Below are 22,748 nucleotides of genomic sequence, written 5' to 3' on the forward strand. Positions count from 1 at the left end.
AACGATATAGGGAAGGATCTGAGAGGTACGGTTCATTTTTTCGCTGATGATGCAAAGTTAGGTAGGGCAATAGTGAATGCAGAAGATGTCAAAATCTTGCAGGATGATTTGGATAGATTGAAGTTCTGGACTAAGGAGAATGGATGTTAATTTAATGTAGCAAAGTGTAAGGTCATGCATTTGGGGTGAAAAGATTAGCAGCAGTATACCACATTGGTGGAACTGTACGCCATATCGATGAGGCCAGGGACTTGGGTGTGTTGGTGGATAGGGAGATGAGGTTTAGGGGGAACATTGCAAAAGTGGCTAAATCAACAAATCAAATCACTTGGTTGCTGAAAAATACTTTGACGGCAGAGACAAGCAAGTTATTGTTCCTCTGTACCAAGCCTTGATAAGACCTCATCTCGACTACTGTGCCCAGATTTGGTCAACAAGGTTTCTTCTTCATGGGGAGGAGGTGGAGAGGATCCAGAGGCAAGTGATCAAGATGATAGCAGGTCTATTGAATGAACCTTATGAGAACAGGTTGAAGATTTGTGGGTTGCAGAAATTGGTTGATAGGCGGAAAAGGGGAGATATGATTGAGATATTCAAATTGCTGAAGAGTTTCTATAGGATTATAGAAAATATCTATACTCCTATAAAAATATCCTCAGAATTATTAATTCAGAGGATATTTTTGAGATCAGGACTGGTGGTGGGAGAACCAGGGGACATCTACTGAAGCTGGGAAAGAGTGTGGTTAGCAAGGGTATTAGAGCTGGGTTCTTTACTTTTAGAGTGGCAAATGAGTTGAATAAACTGCCAGAGTCTGTTGTGGGTGCTATGACAGTGAATAAGTTCAAGGCATGGTATGATAGATACTGTGAGAATGTCGAATAGTTGTGTCTACATGATGTTTAGGGCCTTCCTCGATCCCTGGAGTCTCCCGTAATAATAATAATAATAATAATAATAATAATAATAATAATAATAATAATAATAATAATAATAATAATAATAATAATAATAATAATAATAATAATAAAAAGGGCATAGTTTCCAGCACTGATCATGGTGAAGGTGATGATACTGTTTGTGACATTGAAATCCAAACAGAATATCAGTGTCAAATCGAAACTCATAAACCAGTCAAAAGTCAAGCGACTGTTACATCTGAACCTCTTGTAACGTAAGAAAAGGTCGCAAGTGAAAAACCTGCAGGAGGAGTGACTATGGAAGAATATGATACAGTTGATGCTTCAGTTGCAGGCCCTGTTCAAAAATCTGATATAAAATATGATGACCCTAGTATTTGGCTTAGAGTAATCTCAAACAATATGCGACAAGAGACTGTACGAACTATCAGCTTTCAAGAATTCCAAAAGATTTATAAGGAATTGTCAAGAGATCTTAATGGTATGAAATTTCAAGATTTTTTGCTCTATACGAAAATGAAAGATGAAAGAACAAGAGAACATTTTCCAAGAGAAACGTCTGTGCGTATCTAAAGAAAATCTTTATTGTTTACCATGTCTACGACATGGTAGGCAATAAAGATTTTCTAAATAAAGATAATAAAGACTCTAATAACAAAAACTTAAGCACTTTAGCCCAAGAAGGATTTTCGCCTAGAAATAAGCATTGGAAAAAGTTGTATGGTATGTTGCCCCTTCACGAAAATAGTGCCGAATACAGAAAACAATATCTGGCTTGGAAATCCCTTTTGCAGTCATTGAAAGGATAGAATCGATAAAGACTTACAACTACAAATTCAATATGAAACAAATAAGTGGAGAGCACTTCTGCAATGGATTGTAGATGTACCGTTATTTTTTATCATCCAGAGGTTTAGCATTTCAAGGAGAGAACGCGAAGATTGGAGATGTTCATAATGGGAGTTTCTTAGGTATATTAGATATAGCCAAGAACGACTTAAACCCATAGCAATTTTGTGCAACGAAAATGATATGGCTAAGCTTTTGTGTTATCATTTAAACTAATTGATCCTCAACCCTGTATAGCAATGTGTTCTCCTTAACCTCAGCAACAAGTAGGGGCCTGCCAAAAATCCTGGCCTAGGGACCTGCTTCAGGATGTGGGGGCCCTGTGTTAGAGTTTATGATGCCCTAATAACAGGGAAAAGGAGTGTTAAGAACTCACTTGGCCACAGAGCGAAAACCTACCCCCCTAAAGTACCATTAATCCACCACTGGTTCTCTTTGCGGGTGGGGCGTACACCGCCATCAGACCACGTGTATATTTCATGCAGAGGAGGAGACAGTAGGTTTCGAACTGTGTCAGCGCCAGTGCTATGTGAGAGTCCCGAAAAACCTTATATGAAATTCAATCAGGCACAGTCTAAAATAATACGTCCGATCACGTCCAAAGTCCTATTCATTCACATTCCTCGCCTTTCTTCTGGACGTCTTGCCTTATATACACCCGGACTTCCGTTGTACACATGCGCGCGTTTCTCGAACTTTTCATATATGGTCATGTACTGCGCTTCTGACATGATGACGCCATACTTCACGCGTCTTTTGACGTTCGCATATTCATGTCAGTTCTTGGAATTCGACTTACTGAATAGACATGAATTAACAGCGTTTCATGATGACGTCATGAGCCGCATTATTTTAGCAGAGGCTCAATTAAGTTATTAATATTTCTCTAAGTACATTCCTCTTAAAAAAATGTAAAATTTAACATGACAAGTAACATAGTTACGTATCATGAGAGATTTTACAGAGGTACTTGTTGGACAAATTCAGGTCTTGAGAAATCAAGAAACCTCTTAGTTCGTCCCTTTACATGACCACTTAGATGAAAATTCTCTTTATCCAAGAACCCAGATATTATGGTGGAGAGACGAACACACTCATAGACATTGGCCAGTAATACAGTAACGATGGTATGAAGTGCCCGTGGCAAGTGTCTAACTTGCGTCCCCCCTAACCCAAATATGACAAAAATTTTGAAAAATTTAAATGTAACAAGTGAAATTTTACTAAATGTAATATGTTAAATACTTACTATTAACCCCATCAAAATGAATTGCAGTGTGTTGGAAGTTGTGTGTCGAAAGCGGCGTAATGCCGAAATTTAAAAATGCAATATAAAATAGCGGACTTTTATATCTATTTATTTTTATTTTTTACATTTTTACGTTTTGTGCCTCCAAAACTAGTTGCGCCCGTGGTGGACGCCTCTTTCGCCACGCCCTCGTTATGGAACTGTTGGCCAACAGGCGTGCACAGTATTTCCGAAATCTGTGCAGCGTAATTCGTTGTTATTAAACATTGATCCACCTGAATGACGTACAAAAAGCACCCAGTTCCTTAAGGATTCTCTGTTGCGACCGCCTAGATATTCCAAGTTTTACCTTTGTTCAACGTTGACTGGATTTCGGCGATTGTAACACTTGCTCCAGTACACGTTTGTGTGTTGTTTAAAAATATATATTCCGGTTTGTTTTTCACTGGTCTCCTTTTGTTGAACAGATGTAATAGACTTTCATTCATTCACTAGTACAAATAACTGGGCTTAGACCAGCTATATAATTGGCTTCATTACCAGTCTTCAAAAAGTTAATTAGTAATAAAGCTTTGCCTGCTCCCTTTGGAGAGTCAGCTGAACTATTAGCTTAATGCCGTTTATCCCTTATTGGGAGTAGGCGCGGTCTTTTAACCCTATCTAGCTTCTGGAGAATGAATGGACCATTCAATCTCTAATGACTATCACTAATGGTGTAACCCATGACTTTCAGTGATTATGAGTAGCAACAGATGAAGAAACGGGCAAACAAGTTCTGCCATCTCTCCGTATCCGATCCTAACAGGATATGTTGCTGTGTGAAATAATATGGGTTCTGCGGTCGATTTTATTGAGTTTTGGAGACGAAAAACTCGGGAGAAAAAACTCACTTGCCTAAGCAGAGGACGCAAGCACCACCTCCACTGGGCTACACAGAACATTCCTTTGCAGAGTTAAAACAAATACAAGGTGTTGGCGCGTTTATTATACACGTATTATATACATACTATTTTCTTAATACAGTATTTGTAATTTCATGACATTTGTATTTTCTAACAACACTTTTTCTTCACCAACCAGGTGCTTGAAATAATTTCTGCGAATCCCGACTTCTTATGCATCCCCTTTCATTGAGAGATATCAAAGTACTTTGATATGTCTCCATATCTCCAGATATATCAGTAATAAAATTTTTGAAAAATTTCGGAACAAGACAGTGTATAAAAAATATGCCTTCCATTTTTCACATACACTAATACATATATAAGCAAATAAATACAACCAATATAATTAAATGTGGTTCCTGTTTCCAAAGCAGTGTGTCACTGTTCTTCAGATATTGCTGTTTCAATCATATTACATCATTAAGTGTAGTTTGTTATTACAGAAAGATAAGTTGTAATGCAGTTGGTGTGAGAAATTTATACACGTGAGTTTTTATTGTTATCTGTTATGATTCGTTTGTTTAACTATTCTTAATTTCGTTTATCATAGTATCTTACTATGTGCAGCCAGATTTCTGCTACTGTTACTTTTGAAACGAAATACTCATCTGGCGGCATCTGCGGGCTCAGATGTTTACTGGTATATCTGTGGTAGAAGTAGTTAAGAGCGAGCTGAGGATTTTTCGATATCAGGATAGCTGAGATTCCTGTCAAGTAAGGTATCGGCTATTTCGCTAATCCATGTTTGTATCTTTTTGCGTTGTATAAGTTTACATGTTTCGCTTTATTTACAGGAAGTTTCATTGAAGAAACGAGTTTAAGATTATCATATTTTTATGGAATTAAAAAGGGGGGGGGGAAGAGGAGATGATGATAATTTATGGCCTTTATGATGACGATCCTGAATTACCACGATCGTTATCTTAATGTTAGAGTGTTAATTCAGAAATTTCTGTTTAAATATAACCCGAAAAATATTGTATTGAGGTAAATTAGGATTAAAGGTAATTAAAAAAAAAAAAGTTAGTGTATCATATGCAGCAGTTGAGTGGAATCACATTTGTAATTTTACTTACTGCGGGATGTTTTAGATGCCAGGAAAATTTTATTTGTGGAAACACTAAATTGATTTCAGAGGAGAGAAAAACCCGTAAACTTATGTCGCAACTTACAAATAATTAACACCTATTGGGGATTTTGTAAGCGCGTAAATGAATTAATTTTCCTTAACGATAACGCAATTATGTCCACTAAATTTGCATATCCCCCCAGCCACTCCCACATCTGCAGTATTCATTAATCACCAAACTTTCAGCAAGCGTAGTTTTCATTCGAGATTTTACAGTTGTGTAGTAGTTGCCTTTAACTAGAATGTATAATAATAATTGGGTTTTTTTAATTATTCAAATGGCATTTTGATACACATTTTTAAAGTTATTTGAACTTTATTTTACATAACAAGCATGCATTTTGTTAAAGATACCAAGTAATTTTATAACCATGGTTTTAATCCTTTTTCCCAAGTTAGCAAACAGACAAGTAAGTCAAGTTCGCCTGAACATGGTTCAAGACTTGTGGTGGTGGTACAACACCAAGGCAACTCGTGGTAAAGATGGATTAAGTTCTGATCACTTTCCTTAGTATTTCCGTGACCCCCACCCATAATGTATAACATCATACATCTCCTAAGTGATGTGTTTTACATTTGTGAGAAATACTAAGGAAAGTGATCAGAACTTAATCCCTCTTTACCACAAGTTGCCTTGGTGTTGCACCACCACCATAAGTCTAGAACCACATTCAGGTGCAAACTTGACTTACTTGTCTGTTTGCTTACTTGGGAAAAAGGATTAAAACCAAGGTTATAAAATTACTTGGTATCTTTAACATATTATACCCAAGGTAAAAAACTTTTCACAAGCATGTATTTTATTTTATTTTGTATTTGTGTGTACTGATGAGTTTTGAATAATTATAACTATCTATTTGTAATTAATTTTCTTGCTGTGTGCAACTTCATGAAATACTCCATTTGATTAAGTACAATGCACAGCTCAGAAAATGTGTTGCAATTTTAAATTGCAACGTTTATAGGTATATGATACTCCATTAAAGTAAATCCATGAGTATGTTAGTACAGTTTGTGTAAGGAAATCTGCTGTAGAGATCCAACATTGCACTGTTTCAAGTCACTTCAAGTATGGCCTTACACACTGGAAAATGAAAATCTGCTAGTACCAGAAAATAGTTATGATACAGTGGGATTCAGAGTTTACTGCAGTACTATATTGCATGCCATTTCAGTCGGAATAAAATGCAGAATTCAAAAACTACATAGAGCAAGCATTCTTCTTTTTCTGAAAATTTATAAAAGCAACTTTTATTGATATACTAGATTTAAAAAAAATAAATGGAGACCTCAAAATTATTCTATTGATAAGATTCTGATTAGCCATGATGTACGAAATTCATGTTGATAGGATTGTTTGAACTAGCTAAAGTATTAAATAAACATAACCTTCAGATCATAGTCAAATCATACTTCAAACTAGCAATCCTGATCCACTCACTAAAGAGCAAACTTCATTGTATGAAGTTCCAGTGATCGTCTCTTGGACTCTGCAAGTCTTAAGGATTTTTTAAGTAAACAGAATAACATCTGTAACGGGCTTGCATGAAATTAGCACTAAAAAGACCAGAACTGTGAAAATAGGAAAGAACATGGAAAATGGAGAACTTATATATAGAACAAGTAAAATATTTCAGCAAATGATAAATTCAGCATTGAAATAACAACAGTAAGCAAAGCTGATATGGCAGGAAGTCAGTTAATAAATTTTATTGAATAAGAGAAATTGCCAAACACTAAACTAGCAATGTAACAACAGTGTTGAAACCAGTTTTAACTTATGGATATGAGAGTTGAATTAGAAATAGAACACCTGATCAAAGACTAGAGATCACAGATATGAGAATTCTGAAAAAATTTGGTTAGTCAATAAAATATCACATATTAAAAATAACGATAAGTAAGGAACTTGGTATTGTTATCATTCCAAAATGTGTGAGCAGAGCTAATCTGAGGTGGTATGCACTTAAACAGAATGGAAAAGGAAAGGCTTGCAGAACTGGTGTTTGATATGAAGATTGCCGGAAAAGGACCTGGAGGACCAAGATCTAGGTAGATTGATGTAGTCAGAAGTGCCTTAGAACAGCGCTTCCCGAACATTGGGCTGCGTCCCCCTTGGGGGCCGTGAAGTAATGAAAACAAATTGAAAATGTTTGAAAACTAAGTAGATTTTTTTTTATCTTAAAAGAAACATATTTAATTTTTATTATTTATTATTTCTTTTCTGTTATTTTTTATATTTTAATGGGAAAAAAAATCACACATTGGTGATGCTTCATAAATTTTGCTTCCTGTGTATTTTGGCGCTTAATAAATATTAATAAATATATGCTTATTCATATAAGTTTCATTTCAAAGCAGAAATCAAAGAATTGCAGTTCCAAATATTTCACTTGATATTGACTTTTTGTGTAGCAGTATTGAAACATCCATCATATTAAATTGTTATTAAGCTTATTTTATATTTTTAATTCTTTCTTTATTACTAATCGTTTTACATTTCATGTGTTTATACTGCAAATGTACAATAACAATATATCTATCTATATAAAAATATGAGATAACATGCCATGTCAAATGTGTATGTAAGACACTAAAGATGTAATATTTGCATTTGATTTTTGCAATATTCGCTGTGTATGTTTTGTATTGAATATAAATACAATAAATATTATAATAATATATGTCTATATTACGATTTTTTTTGTCGGTGGTGGCCGTGAAATATTTTAATTTTTCCAAAGTGGGCCCTGACATCCAGAAGTTTGGGAAGTACTGGCCTAGAAGACAGATAAAAATCAAACAATATTGGGGTGCTAATATTCCAAAAAATATTTAAAAAAAAAAAAAATGTGAAGAAATTGTTGACAGGACATCAGTAGTAAGTAAACTTAATTGTGTGCAGTACTGTCATAGTATTCGGTACTCCTCCTTGAGTTGTACATATCAGGAAATTGATTATGATAATGATTCCAATATTGTTGAACAACTGAGGATCTTGTTTGTCAATCACATTTGATTTAATTTGAGTGGGATTCAGAAAAATTAGCCAAGACACTAAACTAGCAGTATGATGTTTTGAAATCAGTACAGTTGGTGTCCAGACAGTTTGTGACGCAATGTTGCCCTGTTTCAAGTCACTTTAGGTCTTCAGTAATCAGTATGGTGTTCTCAATAGAGACAGGAGTTCCACAAAATGATTAATAGTGCAAGTTATGCAAAACGATACAGAAAATTTACTCACCCAAGATCACCCAGTATTTTAATGACATGTCCTGATAAAGTTTATCGCAAATTGTCTCTAATCCACTTGATCGTGTTTGGGCACAAAGGCCTATGACATAAGTTGTCATCATAGGATTTCTCTTCTGGTTTTTGCTACTGTGTTTGCTAGTTTGTTCTTTGATCAGTGGACATTTATTCTCAAACTTGGCAACTAATTATGTGATTCTACATGGCTCTGTTCTTTGTTCTCTTTCCATTCTCTGTATGAATAGGTGTCGACAAATTATGCAAAACCATGTAGAGAATTTACTAACCCAAGATCATCCAGTATTTTAATGACTCAATAAGTCAGGAGTTTCACACAATAATAGTGCTGTAGCATGGTTGGAGAGGTTATTTATTTTTATTTAATAAAAAATATTCTATATTGTTCATTCTGCAGCTACTTGCCAGCTAGCAAAATCTACTCTCCATAGCTGAGTTCATTTGTCAAGCCCTGATGTATAACATCCATTTAATTTCAAAGTCAGTTAGCAGTTTTGTGGAGAGTACACTATACTCCTCTTTTTCATTTGACAAATCTTGCCATACATAGAGTAAAATTACCAGAATGAATATAAGTGGTTAGCGTATCCACTCTCCAGCCGAAAGGCCGTGGGTTCAAATCCTTCCATGGACATTGATTTTGTGATTGTCTGTGAAAATATTAGTGGTGGCAGTAGGTGGCATTGGTGTAGATGATGCGGTTCACTGTAATTGGTGAATTGAGCGGTGGAGACAGAGTTGTGGACACGGGTGCGCCAGTAGTGTCCGGTGCCTGTGTGCAAAACTTAGTTGGTGCCCCTGTACCCCTCGCCACAATAAAAAATCACTTTATAAAAACGTATCAGTGAGTAAAAATGAAATATGAAATATTAATTATAAGTTTATTGAACAAAAAGCAGAAATTACAAAAATAAATACAAGAAGGGTACAAAAACAACGAAAATAATTGGGAAAAAATAAATTAAATAAATATATAAAATAGGAACATATTAAACATTATTGGGTAAAGAAATAGTTAAATAAATATTTAAACAGAAAGAAAAATCACTTTTCTAGTTTTCATTAATGAAAATTCTCGAATAATATCATGTATATCGAGTTGCTCCAAAATATCTGACTATTGATATAATGGCAAGATTTGAAAGCCTGTCTTGTACCATTGTGGAGCACAAGTAGCTTTTAATAATTTTAAGTTTAGAAAAAGACCGTTCTGCAGATGCTACAGATATCGGTAATGACAAAAGAATGCGAAGAGCAATTTTAAAGTTTGGATAAACTGTGATTAAGTCGTTTGAATAAATATACTGAATTATCTGATATATATCGTTTTTAAAAATAGAAATAAATGGTTGACAGTGTAAAATTTCTTCGCATAAATCGTCTGCATCAATGTCTGAATGATTCTTGTGTGTTAATTTTTGTCGTAACTTTTTACAACAAGATAATAAATATTCATTATTTTGTGAAGTACTTAACAAATACAAAAACCGAAATGAATTCATATATTCTTGTAATAAAGTAAATCTTTCTTGCAAAGATTGTAATGTTTGATATATTATGCAGAGTTTAAATGAAATTTTAGGATCTGTTATATTTTCATGTTCGTAATCAAATTGTGTTGCCTTAGTGGTCTACTACTACAAAATACAGAATCTGCGTCATTTGGTTGCGGATTCTGTATTTTGCTCCAATTAATTTTGAGCTTTCTACAATTTCTTTGAAAGTTTCATCAGACTTATAATAATTTAAAAATTGATTTAGATCATTCAATGCATCTAAAGCAAGTTGGAGATTTATATATGAAGACTGCAGTATTTTGCTGACAAAATTCACTTTATTTATAATATCATACCAAATCTTTCGTGCCTTTACTATCCTGGTGCCTGTGTGAGTCACACACATTGCACATATGGCTGGCGCACCCCTGGTTGTAGAGTAGGTACTCTCCCTCGATGAGTCTTTGGACTCCTTGGAGGTGTCACATAATAATAATATTAATAAATATTATAAATTACACCTTAGGAATCAAAAAATTTAGTTCTCTAATTATTATTATTATGGGCAACTCCAAGGAGTCGACAGACTCATCGAGGGAGGCCCTAACATCATGTCAAGAACAACTATTCGACATTCACACAGTATCTATCATACCTCGCCTTGAACTCATGCACGGTCATTGCACCCACAACAGATGCTGGCAGCTTATTCCACTCATTCACCACTCTCCAAGTAAAAAAACTAGCTCTAACACCCCACTAACCACATTCTTGCCCAGCTTCCATGTATGGCCCCTAGTCCTCTCACCACCAGTCCTGTTCTCAAAAATATCTTCTGGATTAATCTTATAGAAACCCTTCAGTAATTTGAATGTCTCAATCATATCACCCCCTTTTCCACCTATCGACCAATTTTTACAACCCACAAATCTTCAACCTGTTCTTGTAAGGTTCATTCCACAGACCTGCTATCATCTTGGTCACTCGTCTCTGGATCCTCTCCACTTCCTCTCCATCAAGAAGAAACCCTGGTGCCCATATCTGGGCACAGTAGTCTAGATGGAGTCTTATCAAGGCTCAATATAGAGGAACAGCAACTTGTTTGTCTCTGCTTCTTAAGGTATTTTTCAGAAGCCAAGTGATTAGATGAGCTGATTTAGCCACTTTTGCAATGTTCCCCTAAACTTCAATTCCCTATCCACCGAAACCCCCAAATCCCTGGCCTCGTCAATCTCCTGGAGTACGGTTCCACCAATGTGATATATTGCTGCTAATCTTTTCACCCCAAAATGCAGAACATTACACTTTGCCACATTAAATTGACATCCATTTTCCCTAGCCCAGTCCTCCAAACTATCCAAATCATCCTGCAAAATTTTGACATCCTGTGCATTCACAATTGCTCTACCCAACTTTGCTTCATCAGCAAACAAGTGAACACTTTCTCTCAGATCCTTTCCTATATCATTGATGAATAAATTGAAAAGTAGTGGTCCAATAACAGAACCATGCGGCACACCACTAGTCACAAGCTGTCTTTTGGACTCAACTCCTGAATAAACCGCTCTCTGGTATCTCTCCATCAACCACCCTCCTATCCATTTCCAAACCTATATCCATCCCCATATGCTCCAGTTTACTGATTAGAGTTCCATGTGGTCAAAGGCCTTGGCAAGGTCCAGTAGAATCACTGTAAACCCATTACCCTTATCCACTTCAGCCTTCACTGTGTTATAAAACGTGAGCAAGTTATCGAGGCATGATCTACCCTTCACAAAACCATGTTGTCCCTCATACAATATCCCATTTTCATCTATCCAATCCTGTATGCTTTTCTTGACTAATTTCTCCAAGACTTTGACAACGATTCCTGATATGCTAATCGTTCGGTAATTTACAACAGCAGTCTTGGAACCTCCTTTATGCAGTGGAACTATTTTCCCCTCTTTCCATCCTCTCAGGACTAACCCAGACCCGAGACTCAAATTAAACAAAATGGTCAAGGGTACTGAACAATTTTTTAGCCGCTTCAATTATGACACGAGCTGGTATACCATCCAATCCCACAGATGTATTGACATTGAGGTTTTGCAATAGACTACTCACCTCCATTTCATTCACCACAATTCCCGTATAATCTATTGGTTCATTCATTTCCGCAATGTCACCACCTGGATGATATATTCTTGCAAAGTGCTCTCTCAGTAACTCAACTATATCAACTGATTCGGTTACCTCCCTACCATCGGCATTCTTTAAAATCATTCTGCTATATACATTTTTTCTTTTACTTGCAACATATCTAAAAAACTGTTAGTATTCTCTTTAGCCTGCATGGCCAGTGTTCTTTAATCCTTTTTTGCTTTTCTTACCACGCTCATTACCCTTCTGGCCTGCGCTTTATACCGTTCATGTGCCTGCCGGTCACCTTTCTCCTTAAATTCCCTCCATAGTTGTTTCTTTTTTTTGCAGCTCAAGCTTAATGGTGTTATTCATCCATTTAACCCCTACTTGATTTATTATTCGGACTCTAGATATACAGTCAGCCATTGCTTCATGCAAACACTTCTTAATCGACTCCCATGCACTATCAACTTCTAGCCCTTGCAGTTGTACATTCCATGGCACTGAACCAATCAAATGCCTAAGCTTGTCATACTTGCCAGCCCAATAATTCCACATGTACCCTGTCTTAATTGTGAATTCCACATCTTGAGCCACCTCCCAAGTCAAGACCCTATGATCACTGTCACCAATTGTTGGCAATGTGGTCATATTAGTTACAGCCAAATCCTCAGATGCAATTACTAGGTCAGGTCAAGCACTCTGACCTCTAGTATTTTCCATTACCTGCTGTCGCAGATAGTTATCCCTTAATAACCGTATAAAATCCTATTCCTTCCTCCTGTGTGTCTTCTCCTCACTCCCATCAATGCTACCATAGTTGAAATCTCCCATAATAATTACCCTCCTTCCACTCATTTGTTCTATTCGCTTGTGCATACTATCTCCACCATCTTTTCCATCACCTGGTCTATAGCAGCACCCAATTGTATATTTTGTTCTGCTAGCCACAATCTCACACCAGATGGCCTCAAATGTGCTCTTTTTTTCTATCCTGCAATTCAACTTCTATTTTCCTTGGCTGCAGCTCATCAGCTATCATCAGCAATACTCCTCCTCCCATTTTATTCTCCCTGTCATTCCTGAACACACTATACCCATCGCATTCAATCTCACTAGCTATATGATCTACAGTCAGCCATGTTTCACTAATGCCAATAATGTTTTATTTGATCAAAGTATCTTTTCTTTGGTTTTTCTCTTTTTCCTTTGATTTTGTCTTCTATTATTCTTTTAGTCAGACTTTCATGTCATAAGGTATGTTCCAATCCATCTGTCTCTTCTTGTTATTCTATGTCTGTCCATTTTATCTTTTGCATTCGTCTCCAACACCAAATTTCAAATGCCTCCAGTCTTCTAATATCTCCTGTTCCCATTGTCCATGTTTCACTGCCATAAAGTATTATACTCTATATATGTTTGTATTTTTGTTTTTATTTGCATTGGTATTTTGTGTGATGTTAAATATTAGAAATCTACAGTGTATTGTATATGGGTAATGCTTCCATTCATTTGACTTTTGACCAATGTTAAATCCATGGCTGACAAAAGCAAGTGAACTTCTAGTATCATCTCTTATTGGTTAGAAAATGGCTCGCTATAGTTTGGAAATTGTCATCAGTTACTATATTGTAAGTAGTATTTTAATTATTGAGATCAGTTCCATGACCTTAAAGATTAGCCATAACTCTACAATAGCAGTACAGCAGATACCCATTGCAGTTATCTGTTGCTTTGATTGAGACTGAAACAGGATGCTAAGTGAATTTCACAATAGCAAACAGTTGGCACCAGTTTTTTATTTTTTTATTTTTTTTATTTTATAAAATTATATTAATTATTTTGTTGCTATTATAAAGAGATGGTGTTTTATTATAAAGAATATATGTAAACAAAAAAGAAAAAAAGCAAATTTAACATCTGTCCTTTTCAAGCGCATGTGCTTATAAAAATATGCACAATTGTGAATTATTATTATTATTAAAAGAAACCTCCATGAAGTCAAGGACTCATTGAGTGAGGCCACATATCCCTAACACCACATCATTCCTTCTCTTGCATTCATTTGTACTCACTACCTCCAAAAACAGCCATTCCGGTCACACATAAAGCAAGAGAAAACTAGCTCTCATTCCTGTCATGACTACATTTATTTTCAACTTCCATAGATGCCTTATCATCCTCTCTCCACTCTCCATAAAATGAAAAATTCCATATATTGGTATCCTTTTCAGAAGTTTGTAGGTCTCTATCATATCATTCCTCTTTTTCCCTGTTGCTAGCATCTGCAGTTCCCAAATTCTCAATTTCTCCTCATAATTAACATTTTACAGTCTCAGTGTCACCTTAACACTCATTTGCACTGGATCTGCATTTGCACATATGAGGAAACCAGATCTGCATACAGTAATCCATGTGAGGTTATGTTAAAGCATTGTAAAAAGTTCTAGCATAATCCTGCCAATGCTGTTGGATATTTCATTACTCTCAAGTGCATAATTTTTTCTAGCATAATCCTGCCAATGTAATACACTGTTGGATATTTCATTACTCTCAAGTGCATAATTTTACATAGACTAGCATTGAACTGGTAGCTATTTTCACATATCTCACAATTTCAGCTTATTTAAATCATTTTGCAAGTCTTGTCATTTGCATTTTTTGCTTATCGTAGTATCATGAGATTGAAAAACAGTGGACCAAGGATTAGTCACCTTAAATATTGCAGATTCGTATCCCTCATACTCTTCACTATATACAAATCCCAAATCTGTCCATGTTTAGAATGCTGCTCACATGTTTGGGGTGGTATACCTAAAACTTCCTCTAATCCTCAATACTGTCCAGAAATATGCAATTAGGCTAGATGATCCCTTTCTTACAGATTCACTTCAACCTCTCTCTCACACAGGTGCAGTATTTCAGCACTATATATATGTATATATTCTACAGATACATCCTTGGTCACTCTTCCAGCAAATTATACAACCATCATTCCTCATCTGCACCGCACACATGGCAACGATGTACTTATAGGTCTTTGGACCTCGTGTGTATGGGATCAGTATTAAAAAAAAAAAAAAAAAAAAAAATGCACCACTTTTTTTTTATATGTCAGTCAGCCATGCTCTTATCTAGTCTAATAGTTTATAATCCAAACCCATATCTTCAGATTTATGAACAACTTTCTGTACTGAATCCTGTTTCAGATTTAGCAAAGTCCAAAAGTTTCATCATTTTCCATGTCTAACTCAACTGTTGCATTATGAAATGTTAATAAGCCACTCAAACATTTATTTCCCTTAGTTAAATCCCTGCTGTTCATTGCAAAGTATAGATTCGGTCAACCGATTTCTGTATGCATTCTCTTACAAACTTTCCCAAAATCTTCATTACCACTCCAGAGATGCTGATAGGTCAATACTCACAGGTTTATTTTGACTTCTGTGGAATCAAAATATTGATTCTGTGCTGAGACGCAAATTATATTGCAAATTCGAATTTCCTCTCCAATTAGCTGTGAGTTCGAATGGATGTTTGTAATTGTCCTTGAGGTTGGAGATGAATTTCATCATATGCTATGAAAATATTACCCTGTTTATTCGATTTCCAAAGTGACTTGAAAAAGTTGTTTGGTCTCTAGAGCAGCACTTCTGGACTATGTAAAAAATAAATTAATAAATAAAAAAAAAAATCCTTACCCTACTCATAGTATCATTATTACAGGTAACTTCATGTAGTTGGCAGATTCGTTGTGGGAGGCCCATGCTAATCATTATTTACATAATACCTGTTATACCTTAAACTCATCTACTCTCAGAGCACTTGCAACCATCTCTGGCAATCTATTCCAGTTATCACCACTCTCCAAGTAAAGTCAGTCCTCACAGCCTTACTAACCACACTCTTACACAACTTCTAGGGGTGAACCTTAGTTCTCTCTCTGCTTTCATGTGTTGAAAAATTTTTCTTCTTATATAACCGCTTTAGTGACTTAAATTTTTTTATCATGTCTTCCTTTTTTGCCTGTTAACTAAACTTTACAATTTGCCCATCTTCAACCATTAGATTGAAATCCTCACATGGAGTATTTTACCTGCCACCATCTTGGTTACTCATCTCTGGATACCCTCCACAACCTCATCCCCAAGAAACAGATGAGCAAATCTGATCATGGCAGTCAAGGTATCATATCATCCTTATAAAGATGGATTCTAACCTCCCTGTCTCAACTTGTTAGTGTGTTCATCAACAACCAATTAATCCTTTGAGCCAATAGAAATATGGAATATGATACATTATTATTTATTCAGGCCTCCATGGAGTCAAAAGACTCATCGTGGGAGGTCCTTCCTAAGAACATAAAATCTGTCAAGATTCATCGAGGGGAGGTCCCCTTAAGAAACACAAAGTCTGTCATACCACTCCTTAAACTCATTGACCGTTCTCGCTCTCACCACTCCATCAGGCAATGCATTCCACAGTTCAACCACTCTCCATGCAAAGAAACCACTCCTCACCCTCTTGCTCACAGTTTCCTTTCATAACTTCCAGGGATGGCCTCTTGTAATCACTCCTTCCCTGCTGTTCAACCAAGCGAAAGAACTTCCCAGTGTCAACCCTGTAACCACCTCTCAACAGTTTAAAAGTCTCCATATTACCTCTCAAAAATCCATATCAATCAAGTTCACAGTTCATCATCAGTAATACACGATACAAAACACTAACACATGAACCGCCATCTTTTTCACTATCCACCATCTGCAATCATACCCTGCTGGATTTTATTGGACCATGATTCTTTTTAAATATATGTATATAATCGTCTACCAGTTTTGCCAGCTTGAGTCTGTCTGGCTTCTTCAGGATGAGAATGGTTACACTAACTTAAATATAAAGAGCCAATAGGCTTCATTTCGGCGATATAAACATTATTTAAATTAAGGGGATATTAAATCTCACATTTGTTTTAAAACCGAATAAGAAACTCAAAGATTGGAATCAGAGAGTTTCATGTTGAATATAGTATAATAAACTATAAAGTGTCGGTGACTACTAGCGTGAGCTAATGCAAGTAGTCCAAGTACGTAGTACAAACTCGGGCAACTCGCAGCGAAGGTGGGTAAAGTTCTGATCACTATTCTTGATATTTTCCATGATGTAAAAACACATTTCCTAGGAAAGGTATGCTATTATTACATTATGGTGGAAGGTCATATCCCCAGACCGGTTTCAGCCTTATGTGTCAGTAAAGCCAGCTCTAAAAATTCGGACGATCTCTAGACCACTCAATAGTAGGCGTCCATCTCAGCGTTGGCTCCATTCAGTGATGGCCTTCCACCCACCACCACCGAGCAGAACTGCTCATATTCCGAAGAAAAGCATTCACTGACAAAGTCTCTCACCGGGCTGTGCCGGAAAACACTTTCCCCAGAGACTCAAATTGCTCCTTTAAGGCAAAAACCTTAAGAGAGCGAACTTATAATAGCCCCCACCGGTTTCAGCCTTTTTTGAGGCTTCATCAGTGAGTAGCTAGACCAAATTAATGCCAAAGGATATAGCGAAAAGAACTTATATACTCTGCTATATGAGTTGTCAAAAAGGTGCACCCATTAAGTTACTTAAATATAAAGAGCCAATAGGCTTCATTTTGGCGATATAAACATTATTTAAATTAAGGGGATATTATAAACTATAAAGTATCGGCCACTACTAGTGTGAGCTAATGCAAGTAGTCCAAGTACGTAGTACTTGCTGCGAGTTGCCCGAGTTTGTGCTGCGTACTTGGACTACTTGAATTAGCTCACGCTAGTAGTTGCCGATACTTTATAGTTTATTATACTATATTCGGCATGAAACTCTGATTCCAATCTTTGAGTTTCTTATTCGGTTTTAAAACAATGTGGGATTTAAAGGCCAGCCTGGCTGGCCGAGTGGTTAGCGTGTCCGCTCTCCAGTCAAAAGGCTGCGGGTTCGAATCCCGCCGTGGGCATGGATGTTTGCGATTGTCTGTGGAAATACCAGTGGTGGTCGGCGGTAGATGGCGTTCGTGTAGTTGCGGTCAGTTGGTGAGCTGTGAGTGGTGGAAGCAAAGTTGTAGAGTGGATGCTCTCCCTTGATGAGTCTTTGGACTCCCTGGAGGTGACAAATAAAATAAAAATAATATCCCCTTAATTTAAATACTGTTTATATTGCCGAAATGAAGCCTATTGGCTTTTTATATTTAAGTAATTTAATGGGTGCACCTTTTGACAACTTGTATAGCAGAGTATATGAGTTCTTTTCTCTATACCCTTTGGTATTAATTTGGTCTAGCTACTCACTGATGAAGCCTCAATAAAGGCTGAAACTAGTCTGGGTAGTGACCTTCCACCATAATGTAATAACAGCATACATTTCCTTGGAAATGTGTTTTTACATTATGGAAAATAACAAGAATAGTGATCAGAACTTTACCCACCTTTGCTGCGAGTTGCCCGAGTTTGTACTACGTACTTGGATTAGCTCACGCTAGTAGTCACCAATACTGTTCGGCATGAAACTCTCTGATTCCAATCTTTGAGTTTCTTATTCGGTTTTAAAACAATGTGGGATTTAATATCCCCTTAATTTAAAGAATGGTTACACTAACATTAAATGCTAAAACAGAAGAATTCAGTAACAACATTAAAATCAAATAAAAATTGAAAAGTCGTGTCACATTAAGAGCATAGAGCGTGGAGACTTAGCCATTGTTAGTAGATCACATTTTATAGTTTTTCGTGAAATTGAGTTCTGCTAAACATAGTGAATTTGTAAAACTTCCAAATGTCTTTTAATATCATGCCTTGATTTCTTTGTGTGTAAAGTTTTTGTGTGTAATGATGAGTAGATTTAAAGTGAAGATAACGTCCAGTGTTTGTAGGTTTGCAGTAGATCGTGAGCTTGATTTGTCCATTATCTTGATTTTTTAATAGCACGTCCAAAACAGGTAATTGGTTATTTTCCAACTCTAATGTGAACTTAATTTTTTGGTGGAAGGAATTTATTTTTTGAAGGAACTCATGTAAGGCATTTTCCATGCCTTTCTAAATGATGAAGATATCGTCTACGTATCTCCACCAGACTGATGGTTTCGGATTTATTTTTGATAGGATGTCATTTTCTAGTTTTTCCATGAACAGATCCGTGTACGGTGGTGACAAGGGACTGCCCATGGTTAAGCCTTCAAGTTGTTGATACAATATGTTATTTACTTTAAAATAGTTTGATTTTAGACAATGGCGGAAAAGTTGAGAAATGTCGTTTGGAAAGAGATCTTCTATGATCTTAATCACTTCTTCAACTGATACATTTGTGAATAAAGACACTACCTCTAGACTTACAAATATATCTGTATTTGATATGTCGATACTTTTTAATCTTTCAACGAAATGCTGAGAATTCTGTATAAATTCTTTATCTTCTCTTTCAACAGACTGGCTAGGTGTTTGGCTAATAGGTATTACCTTACCCCTGTCCTGAAGATGTTTTCAGGTGCAAACTCTGTTTGTTTACACTTGAATAAAGGATTAAACTAAATTTATTATAGTTTAGTAGGTATGTTGGAGAATTTCTGCCATCCACGATCGGGCGAAGCGGAACTCCGACTTTATGAACTTTTGCTATGCCATATAGGCGTGGTGGTAATCGATGTAGAGATTTTAAATTTCTTTTTAATTCTTGAGGCCTTTTAGTCATATTACGTATTAAAAGATTGGTCTCTTTGTGGTTTTTCATGGTTGGATCTACATCTAATATATTATAGATAGATGTCAGAAACTAACACACTGATCTTCATTATGTAATCTTTGGTATTTATAATGACTGTTGAGTTGCCTTTATCTGCTTTTAGGATGATAATGTCTTGGTTCTTTTTCAAGTTTAAGAGTGCTTTCCTTTCAGAGTGGGTAATATTACATTTTGGTGGTTTTGAGGTAGAGAAGATGATTGTACTTGTAAATCTTATGTCATTTGCTACTGTCTCTGAAAATGAAGAAAGACCTTTTTCAATGTTGCTTATGAAATCTATTTTTGGGATGTGATTTGGAGCTATGGTGAAGTTGAAACCTTTTTCTAAATTTCCAATTCCTGTTTGGAAAGAGTGTGGTCTGAAGGGTTGAAAATAACCTTATCATCTGGGAGACATGGTCTAGAGTTGCATTTTTTTTTGATAAAGTCTATCAAATTTTTTGATTTGTGATTCCTTACTAGTTTGAAAAACTTTAACTATTTTGTACCATGTGGTCAATTATATTCCAAGTTGTATTATTTATGTGATTAGAAATGTCATCAAAAAGGTCTAAGCATTGAAGGTCTATTTTGTTCAGTACATATCTGACATATTGAATCCTTTCACGCAGTAAGGCTAAGGAAGTTTTGAAATAAATCCGTTTCGCTTTTTTAGATTTTATTTGCTCTTTAATGATTAAGAACTTTGAAATGATAGTAAATTGTCTGCATCTTTTAAGGAAAGTTAGATGGTTAAGCAGTCTTGCCTTTTTGCATTTGTTTTTCAAAACAACGTACCTTATGCTTTGTATATTCATCTAGAGTATTCATTTTGACTGTTAATATTTGCTCCTTTTATGCTAAATATGAGACATTTTATTGGACCATGATTCTTTATAAATGTATGTATATAATCGTCTAGCAGTTTCGCCAGCTTGAGTCTGTCTGGCTTCTTCAGGGCGAGAATGGTTACACTAACATAAAATGCTTAAACAGAAGAATGCAGTAACGACATTAAAAAAACTTAGCATCATACATATGCTCAAAAACAGAGCAACAAATATCATCACGGAAGAAAAAGATCTGCTTGATGAGCTCTCACTCATGTCAAAAACTCTATCCAAAAATGGTTTTTTGGATAGAGTTTTAAAAGATTCTCTATAGAAACAGCCCACAGCGACAACCTCAAGTGACGCAGTATACATCGTCATACCTTATGCCGGCTCAGTCTCAACAAAAATAGCAAAAATTATGAAGTCTTTCAACATCAGGGTTGCCTTCAAACCTATTTTAACTATACGGCACATGTTAAGATCTCCTAAGGACTGCATTGCCTTCTACAAATACGGAGGTGTATATAACATCCCATGTTCCTGTGGACTGAATTATATAGGCCAAACATCACGAAGCCTAGAAATCTGAAAAAAAGAACATATAGGAGATGTCAACAACAGAACAGACACCTCAGGATTAGCCCATCATTTCTCGATTTCGATTCATTCCATCGATTGGGACAACAGCTCCATGCCGTACATTGAAGAAGATTTCAGATGTAGAAACTTTAAAGAAGCTGCAGTGGTACTCTGAACAGGAGACAATCTCAATAGAAATCAAGGCATGGTATTAAAAGACATTTGGAAAAGTTTTATAAATTCACTATGTTTAGCAGAACTCAATTTCGCAACAAACTATAAAACGCGATCTACTAACATTGACTAAGTCTCTACGCTCTATGCTCTTAATGTCATGCGTCTTTTTAATTTTTATTTGATTTTAATGTCGTTACTGAATTCTTCTGTTTTAGCATTTAATGTTAGTGTAACCATTCTCGCCCTGAAGAAGCCAGACAGACTGAAGCTGGCGAAACCAGTAGACGATTATATACATATATTTATAAAGAATTATAGTCTAATAAAATCCAAAGAAAATTTAGTATAAAAGGACCAAATATTAACAGTCAAAAAGAAATATGGAATATTATAAATACATATTTCATAGCAAAATATATAGAAACTTAGTTTCAAAAATAGATTAGAGAGCTTATGAGAATACAACCTTCGGCATCTGAGTTATGTTGTCTTGAACTACTAAAGACATAAGCTCTGCCTAGGATCCTATATATTTACCTTTTATTAGTCATCATAAACTAATTACCGGTATATAGGCCATATTGGTCTGTTCCGGTGTCATTATCCATCCAATATCCTTTTTTGAGGTCTACCCTGCCTTCTCTTTCCAATTGACTTATATTTTAGTATTTGTTTAGGATGTTGGCCATTCGGTTTACATGTTCAATCCATTTTTGTTTATAATTGTTTAGTTTTTCTTCTATTGATTTTGTTTTTAGTTTTTTTAAAATGTCTTCATTCCTTTTTGGATCTAATAATATGTATTTTGCAGTTCTCATAAATCTAATTTCGTTTGTTTATTCTTTATTTTGTTTGTTTATTGCCCAAATTTCACTGCCATATAATAATGTGGGCACTGCTAAAGTATTGTATATTTTCAAGTGTGTTTCTTTTTGTACTATATTTGGGTTTAGTGTTCTTTTTATCAGGCCTATAATCTGTAAAAATTTTGAAGTTTTTAATTTTGTCCTTTTCTCCTTCATATGATGTTTCACATCCAAGATAACTGAAAGTATTTATCTGTTCTATTATTTTATTATTAATAACTATTTTGCTTCTAACTGGAGTTCATCCACAAAATGCCATTGTTTTAGTTTTATCTATGAAAATTTTCATTCCAAACTGTTCTACTATACAGTAATATTTAAATTTTATATGGCTCTTTGTAAATTGTCTTCCTTATCTGATATTATTACCTGATCATCTGCAAATAATAGCGTATTTATTTTGTTATTCCGGGAAATTTCTATACCTTGATTCTGTAAGGTGTTCCACTATATTAATATTTCATTAATTTGTCTATTGAAGAGTGGTGGAGACAGAAGGCATCCCTGTCTTCCTTCTTGGTATAGAATGTTTTTCAGACAACTTTTCATTTATTTTTATTTCA

The 22,748-nt window shown here is 35.6% G+C and overlaps 1 protein-coding gene across 4 annotated transcripts in view; it reads left to right on the forward strand.

Annotated features, from left to right (window-relative positions):
- Positions 1 to 4,364: 4,364 nt before the first annotated feature.
- LOC150102363 (uncharacterized) overlaps positions 4,365 to 22,748 on the forward strand; it is a 445,051-nt gene continuing 426,667 nt past the window's right edge. For 3 of the 4 annotated variants that reach the window (XM_090398787.1, XM_090398791.1, XM_090398789.1), the window contains exon 1: positions 4,393 to 4,681. The gene's annotated coding sequence lies outside the window, so the exon portion shown is untranslated. Of the gene's footprint in view, positions 4,682 to 22,748 lie in introns of all 4 variants that reach the window. The other variant, XM_090398788.1, reaches the window with a different exon arrangement.

The sequence above is a fragment of the Typopeltis vanoorti genome, chromosome 10 (genome assembly GCF_054136105.1).
Source record: "Typopeltis vanoorti isolate ZY-2024b chromosome 10, IOZ_Tvanoo_1.0, whole genome shotgun sequence".
NCBI lineage: Eukaryota > Metazoa > Arthropoda > Arachnida > Uropygi > Thelyphonidae > Typopeltis > Typopeltis vanoorti.